This window comes from Hylobates moloch, unplaced genomic scaffold, assembly GCF_009828535.3.
Source record: "Hylobates moloch isolate HMO894 unplaced genomic scaffold, HMol_V3 SCAFFOLD_15, whole genome shotgun sequence".
NCBI classification, from domain to species: Eukaryota; Metazoa; Chordata; class Mammalia; order Primates; family Hylobatidae; genus Hylobates; species Hylobates moloch.
Genome location: NW_026652290.1, coordinates 49200417 through 49209229, shown reverse-complemented (window position 1 = coordinate 49209229; position 8813 = coordinate 49200417). Strand labels below are relative to the sequence as shown.

Below are 8813 nucleotides of genomic sequence, written 5' to 3'. Positions count from 1 at the left end.
AAATTTTACAAAAGTTCCTTTCCCGAAACAATATTTTCAATACTCTCTCTCATGACCGCCTATTGATGTAGATGTTTCGACCCATAATCATAGTCAACTAGGGTCAGGGTTAGCTCAAGCAGTTACCTCCTCATGCCGGACTTTCCATCTGTCCATAGTCAACTTAATACTTGATTACATGCTTTCTTTTCCTTCTTAATAAAAATGCAAATAGGAAATACTTTTTAATTTTTTTCTGTCAATCACAATACTAGTATATACTATCAGACATAAAAGTAGATACTTAATGTAATGAATTTTACTAGATAAAGAAGAATAATTTCCTTTGACTTCCTCATGAAAGCCAGTAAGTCCTAATTCCATGACTGCTCTCAATACTCTATGGCAGCTGTATCCCAATGAGGCTAGAGTTAAGAAGAGGGAGTGAAAGCAACATACTCTTCCAACTCTGTATCTAAACCAACCACCACTACTACCCCATCACTGTCACTACACAAACACACACACAGACACACACACACAAACACGGTTTTTGCCCCTTCATATGGAAGCCTATATAAATTCATCCATTGATGAAAGCCCACATAAACATACCTACCTCATACTATAAAAGGTCAGAAATCAAATTTTATTCTCCACATCACTAAAACGGAAATGTTATTAAAAGATGTATGTAACAACACAACATCACCTTTCTTTCCAAGCTTTCTAATAGTCTCTTCAGTTTCATGTTGTTTCCTCCTGTATAAAGTTTTCAGTTCTTCTATTTCATTATTCTTTCTTTCCAAAATCTGCAAATAAATTTAAAATGTTTCAGTATATTACTTTACATATAGGACACTTTTTTTGAACCCTGATATATTTAATTCTAAAACATACATAGAAAAAGTGATTGTAGCAAATATGACTACACTGTGAAATTATACTCACACACACACACAAACACAAAGTAGTACCTCTTATCCACGGCTTTACTGTCTGCTGTTTCAGTCAGATGTGTGTGTTTTTGTGCATGTCCATGTTAATAATTCTAGCCTAGTCAGAAGTTCACATTTTACTCTTGCAGCAGCTAGGAGGTAGAATCTATATGATCTGCCACACTTGGAAGCTTCCAAATTGCCTGAAATTGTGAGATTTTCCTCCTTTTGACTAGTGAATATTGCCGCAAATTGGCATTGTAGTGATTTAAGTGACTTTTTAAATTGATTCTCAAATGTCAGTGTTTTGTAAATTAGGTAGAAGTGTTTTGTCCTGAAAGGGAGTTAGGGATTCTTTTTCTCAGATTAGCATAAAAATAGGTGAAACTGTATGTGTCTAATATTTCTCTTCACATATTTTTCTTATACTTATGATATCTACTGTTGTTTATCTGCTAGCAAATTCCAGCAGATAATAAGTGAATGGTGAATTAGCAGGTATACATTAATAGAAACTCGTAAAGAACCAATCATATATCTTTTCAATGAGTGTAATATTTTTGTAAGTCTATCTCAGCTAATCTCATAAATGGTTTCCCCCCAAACTGTAAAAATTATATTATAGTGCATTAAGAAAATTATTAAATATACAAGAATAATTGATTATCTGAAAGAAATATGTTATTTGTTTGACATTTTCATATAATAATTGTTAAGGACAGTATAAATAATAATTTAGTGATTCCCTAAAATATAATTCAGAAATTAAGCTGTCATAAAGTGGCAGAGAGAAGCCATCAGAAACTTGCCAGGTTGGGAGAGTATAATTCATCACATTGCACTGGGATAGAACATTCTTCAGCTGGGCCTGTCCCTGGATCCGCCCACAAGCACCCTTCTATCCTCCTAGTGCACAGTAGAAGAATTCCCAGATACATGAGGAGATGACATGTAATCGGCCTCCTTTATATCTAGCTCTGCTACCATGAATCAGAAAAATCAGCTCAAAATATGTCCAAAATTGCAGTAAAATCTATTGTTAATTTATATTATGTCAGAAATTTTAAATGTAATCATTTAATAAAATTTGTGATTTTATACTTCAAAATACATCTATACTCACAAAAACTACAGAAATAACCAAAATGTAAAAAAGATAGCAAGTAAGAGAAAATGCTAATCAAGGGGAAAAAGGAATATCTACTTTTCTTATGGTTGGGGTATATTTCCCATACACCCATAAGTCAGCTTAACAAGAACAACAAAAATGAATGGGGCACAGTAGCACATGCCTATAATCAGCTACTCAGGAGGCTTACAGATCACTTGAGCCCAAGAATTCGAGGCTGAAGTGAGCCATGATCATGCCTGTGAATAGCCACTGTCTTCTCCCAGCTTGGGCAACATAGCAAGATCCCATCTCTGGATAATAATAGCCATAAAGAAGCAAAAAAGAAAAAGAATGTATACTAATAAGTAAAACACTGTAAATTTTACACCTCGCCAATTCCTGATGCTTAGAAAATGCCAAGACAAGCAATAAACTGATGAATATACTTTTCAAATCTAGCATAAAGTCAGGGATTTTATTTATATTTTACCTGGCACTTCAAACTAGTTGCACTGTCTTCTGCAAATAAATTTCAGGATTTATTTTAAAGAGAAATTTCTGGAAAGAATTTTATTATTAAATATTTTACTTTGAATAAATCTTTGTAACAGACATACCAAGAAACCTATTTCAAATTCCATCACCATAATTTTTCCAAATAAATTTTTATATTCATTTATCTTATACATCAATAGACTCTATTTCAATTGTACATGTTGTATTGAAATTATATTACTGACTCTCTAACGTACTTATGATGGAGAATTATTATGTAAATAATTTAAACTAAAGTAAAACTCCAGTAAGAGCAAAAAAATTTTGCCTGTAATATCTGAATGGGTGAGAGGAAATTGGAAAAAGAGTTCAGTTTTTTTTCTCTAATATCCAATCAGTGGTTTCCTCCTTATTGCTTTGAAGGATGAGCCAAATACGTATTTTACTAAATATTTATATATATATATATATATATAAAGCTTTTAAGAAAGCTTGGATACATAATCCTGATGCTGTAACTACTGCAACTACCTGCCTCTGTCTCTAGTACTCAGTTTTGGGAAGCAGAATCATAGGCTTAGTTTTGAAATAGTAAATGCAAAGTTTCCATTTGGATCAACCTCCATGTATTTCAAAAAAACACATACATACATTATTATCACTAAATGTTTTAATCATTACTAAAATATAGTAACAACCCAAATCCCATGTAGGATAACCATAATTAATGATTTTTGCTGTGCCAGCTAAGAAAAAAATAAGTTTTATTTGAAAATACAGGCTGAAAGATTAGAAAGCATCAATCCAAATTTAATTACCAGAAAACTAAAAGAATATTAGAATAAAACAAATTCTAGTATTTACCATTGATGTCTTATTTCAACTTTCATGAAAGGTAATGACAGAATGCAGATAAAAGACTATAAGAAGGTCAGCCTAAATGCAACAGTTAAAGAAGGACTAAAAGGTAATGTAAATATAAGGTTTTAAATAACACATATGTTTAGCTAATAAATTTAAAAAATCAACTTTTGCTGGGATATTAGTTCAGCATATTCTACTTATAACAGAATGTCATAAAGTACATAAATAAGTGGATGGATGGATGGATGGATGAATGGATGGATAACTGGAAGGATCATCATAAGACCTAGAATATTTTTAGTATTCAATATAATTAAAACAAGAGATACATATCCTACCTTCTGAACATCAGCATCATGTTTCTCTTGCAGTTTAAGCTTTTCTACATGAAATTTAGCTTCCATCATTTTTATTTTCATGTCCAACTTCAAGAAAAATATTTCAAAGGTGTTATTAATTTACTTTCCCTTTGGCAAAAAATACACAATTAAACTAAACTAATTCCCCATAAAAAAGACAGTTATCATTTTCCACCTTTACCTTGTAGTCACAGATTCTAGCAATCACATTACATATACCAATATATTTATTTGTCCTCTAATTACTTTCAAACTAATTAAAAGTCTTTAAAATAAATTTCACCTGGTAGGCAAAACTGACAATACTAAGTACAGATTCACTACTCTCCCCATTCTCTCCCGCACAAAAGAAAAAGGCATTTTAAAGTGATATTTTGCTTTTACATTTAAATCCACACAGTATTTTACTCTTCATTATTTTTCACTTCAGTAAGTCTCTTCCAACCTTTTATTTTTTTCTTTGATCTACTTGCTCATTTTAAAATACTCTAATTAACCTACATATGTAAATACGACTTGAGAATGAATATCCATAAAAATGGCAAATTACTGATAAGTGCGTATCTTTCGACAGTTTTCCAGTTCTCTCTCCCAGAATCATAGACCCCCACTCCCTCAAGGGAGTGACTTTATCTCCTTCCAAGCATTCCTTAACTTCTATCCTCTCCAAACCAACACCACATGCAACGGTGCTCTGAGCAAAGCCAAAAATGTAACCAATCTTGTTAATATAAGAAGTGTATCCTACAATTAAAAGAGCAGTAGTGACAAGTTTCAAGAAGAGCAACATAAAATTGATTATCTCAAATGTGAAAGTATTTGGCCACATGATTCCTCACAATTTAAGGGAGTAAGTATTATACATTGGAGTCTGGCAGACCTCTTTTCCAACTATAATTCCAATCCCACCATATATGCACTGTTGCGACTTTGAGCAAGTGACCCTTTGACACTCTAGTTCCTGTTCTGCTAATTAAGGAAATGTATTCTTACCTCAGTGGATTGTGAAAATTATATTCAATAAAATAATTTAAATGACCATACCCAGGACAATGTGTGGCACAAAGTAAGTATGCAAAAATATCAATCAACCATATTTAGGAAAAAAATTTTAATATGATTAATGTACCTTCAAAATATTTTCTTGAAAATTTTTGAAATACACTTTATATTTTCAATTACTGTTTCAAATACAAAATAATATAAATTTAGCAAGATAAACATACATATCATATTAACATATCAAACAGATTTTATATTTCACAAACAAAAGTTAACATAATATAAATTCATGACTTAAATGTTATGAATGGTGGAGAAAGAGACAGTTAACCATTTACTTTGCAAAAAAAAAAAATTCAATTCCCTTGCCTCTAAATCACACAATATTTCTTCTTCGTTTTTGCAGAAAGGAGGCTAGACAATCTAATTCCATGTAAAGATCCTTCACAGAAGCATTTTTGGGGTCTATTAAAAGGGAACTAAAGCCAAAAAACAGTATGAGAAAGCTGGCCAGGTCTAAGAGACATGATTCATTGCCAGATCTTTCCATAACACCTTCTAGAGAACTTGTCATATCCTCAGCTTCTGAGGGTAAGCCCTAAATACCATGTGAGTGTGCTACCATAACCCCAACCCCACACCTCTCACTGGCCCCACCTCATTATTTATTGACCAAGTTAGGAATAAATACCTGAGATATGCTTAAGCAATCCATTAGCTAGCAAACAATCATTCAGATTCTCTCTCAAGAATCTGAACTAACACACCAAGTTAGCTATTTTGGGGAGCAAACCCAAGTTCTAAATTGCAGCAACCAAGAGAAAGCAGGTGAATCCAGTATATAGAAAAAAGTAGAGCAAATACACAAATAAAGATTAGAAATCACATAGCATCTGAAATACGAGGGAAGCAAACTCAGGCTCCAATGATCTCAATGATACTAGGGTTAGTTGAACTCAAAAGGAGTTTTGTGTCTGTTTTTATTTTATGTAGCTTGATGGATCTCTTGTTCTTACAACCAAAGATATTTATCTAAAGTCTATTCTTCTGGTTATAACTTTTTTTCTTGGCATAATATTAAACTTACAGAAAAGTTGCAATAATAGCACAAGGAACTGCCATATACCCTTTACCCAGATTTACCAATTTTTTATATTTTGCCCTATATGCTTTGTCATTTTATGTCTACATCTATCTGTACATATATATAAATACACACATACTACTTCCTCAATTATTTGTAAATTAGAAGCATCATGCCTCTTTATCCCTAAAAACTTCAATATATATTTCCTTAGAACAAGAACACTGTCTTTGATAACCAAAACGCAGTTACCAAATTGAGGAAATATAATATTAACACAATGATATTATCTACTGCACAGTTTATACTCAAGTTTTACAAATTATCACAGTAATGTCATTTATAGCTATTACTTTTCATAATCCAGGATTCAACCCAGAATTACGCATTGCTTTTAGTTGTCACATCAACTATTTATTTCTCCTTTAATCTGGAACAGCCTTTCTTTGTGTTTAGTGACCTTGACATTTTTTAAGAGTACAGACCGTCATTAAATGTCTCTCCATTAGGATTTGTCTGATGTTTCCTCATGACTAGGTTTATGAGATTTTGGCAAGAATGACACTAAAGTGATACTGTGTCCTTTTTCATTGCATCATATTAGAAGGAGGCTAGTTTTTCCCAATATCTCCAATGTACAGCTCAGTAACTTGGTTAAGACAGTGATCACCAAGCTACTCTAAGGGTAATATTACAAAGAAAGTCTCTCCACTGCCATCCTTTTAAAAAGTTAAGAGTATCTCATCTCTGGAAACTCTTACCTTGATGCTACAGAATAGCTCTATATTTCCACCCTGTACTCTAGAGTAGAAATCCTGGATGTATTATGTACAAGTAGGGCATGATGCCTGATGAAACATCAGGATTAGAATATAGAAACAATCTTGCTACTATAGTATATAAAGACAGTATAAGGATACAGATTTAGATATAGATGTAGATATAAATATAGATACGTACCTATGTGTTCATCTATATAGACTGAAATTGAAAAACGTTTCTAATTAGTTTGACCTCCTGTTTGACCTCCAGTCTAATTAGTTTGACCTCCAGTTTTTGAAGCCTGACTTCAAAAAACATTTAAGTTTTCTTTTTCTGACATCAGGATATACATTATCAATTTCAAATTTAAGATGTAAAAATTAGGCTTGCAGATCTACTTCAGTCTATAATGAAGTAGGTTAACACACTAACCTCCCACTGTTAACCATACAATGGGATAAAATATATGAGATAACCGTTCTCAAGTATTGGACAACAGGCTATGCAGTACTGTGATCCTCATGAATTGAAGACCACGACAGTCCCAACTTTCCGCCTGGGTACAACAACTGGAGTCCATGTAGAGCACCACAGGCCTACTGAGCTGAGAAGGCAGAGGTCAGAGTTCTGGGCAGTTAAAGAATCTTAAATGCAGGGCACTAAAGAGGTATAAGCTTCCCAGAAGATTTCCCTGTCACTCCTCAACCACAGGCTGATGGCTGGGATGTGTGCACCCTGGGTGAATAACAAAACATTACTGCTACAAAGTAGAAAATGTAACAGCTGCTACAGGTTAAAGTGCTGGGAGGCACCAAAGACCTGCCCAGCCAGGTGGAGACAGCTTCCTAACAACTTGCAAATACCTGGGAATTCAGCTGAAACAACATAAAGGCCACACCTTAGTACTACTCTAAACCTACCTACAAGGACTGAAAGCAAGCCTCAGAAAGATAGTTTGTAAGACAGGTCCCATGGTGTTGGATAATATCTTTGGCTTTCTATGTATTTGCCTTAACAGAATGTAAAAACCAAGTCTACGCAACTTAAAGGTGATTAACTAGTAATTGAACAGCCTATAAGAACAACAACAACAAAAATATTCTATGGAGAAAAATAACAGAATCCAGAGTCCCTACAAGGTATCAACCACAAGGCCTTTATCTAGAAAGTAATAAAGATGCACCAAAAAAATAAAAAAGAAAAGAAAATTTTGTCCTTAGGCAAAATCAATATAAATAAAAGAAGTTAATAAGGCCCAAGATGACTCTACTTCAGCACACCACAGTTTTAAGAAGTTCATATAAATACCTTCAAAGAACTAAAGGAAAACATATTCAAAAATTAAAGGAAAATATTATTTTAATGAAAGAACAGATAGGGGATCTCAGCAGATAAATGGAAATTATAAAAAGGAAACGAATGAAAATTCCAGAATTGAAAAGTGCAATAATTCGAAGGAACAAAAATTCACTAAATGAGCTTAACGGATTAGAGAGAGCAGATAAAGGAGTCTGTAAATTTGATGACAGAATAACAGAAATTATCTGAGAGAAAAAAGATTGAAGAACTGATTTTTAAAAATCAGTTAACACTTTTGGAAACTGTGAAACAAAATCCAAGAGTCTAATATACATGTAATTGGGGTTCCTATAGAAGCAAATAAGAATAGGGAAAGATTATTTAAAGAAATAATGGCCAAAAATTTCCCAAGTTTGATAAAACATAAAAATACTGACTTAGAGAATAAGATGCTCAATGAACTCTATGCACGATAAATGCAAGAAAACAACACCTAGAAACATCACAAACTGCTGAAAAACAAAAACAAAAAGAAAAATCTTGGCTGGGCACGGTGGCTCATGACTGTAATCCCAGCACTTTGGGAGGCCAAGGCGGGCAGATCACAAGGTCAGGAGTTCAAGGCCATACTGGCTAACATGGGGAAACCCCGCCTCTACTAAAAATACAAAAATTAGCTGGGCATGGTGGTGTGTGCCTGTAGTCCCAGCTACTCGGGAGGCTGAGGCAGGAGAATTGCTCGAACCCAGGAGGCAGAGGTTGTAGTGAGCCAAGATCGTGCCACTGCACTCAAGCCTGGTGACAGAGTGAGGCTCTGTCTAAAAAAAAAAAAGAAAGAAGAAAAAAAAAAAGAAAAATCTTAAAAGCAGCCAGAGGAAAACAGGCATTACATTCAGAGAAACAACAGGCTCCCCAACAGA

The 8813-nt window shown here is 33.6% G+C and overlaps 1 long non-coding RNA gene across 1 annotated transcript in view; it reads right to left on the bottom strand.

Annotated features, from left to right (window-relative positions):
- Positions 1 to 716: 716 nt before the first annotated feature.
- Positions 717 to 8813, bottom strand: part of LOC116483865 (uncharacterized) — a 21397-nt gene continuing 13300 nt past the window's right edge. Inside the window, exons 2-3 of the long non-coding RNA XR_004252380.2 lie at positions 3726 to 3812; positions 717 to 791 (exon numbers count right to left, since the gene is read on the bottom strand). This is a non-coding gene — a long non-coding RNA (uncharacterized LOC116483865). The remainder of the gene's footprint in view (positions 792 to 3725; positions 3813 to 8813) is intronic.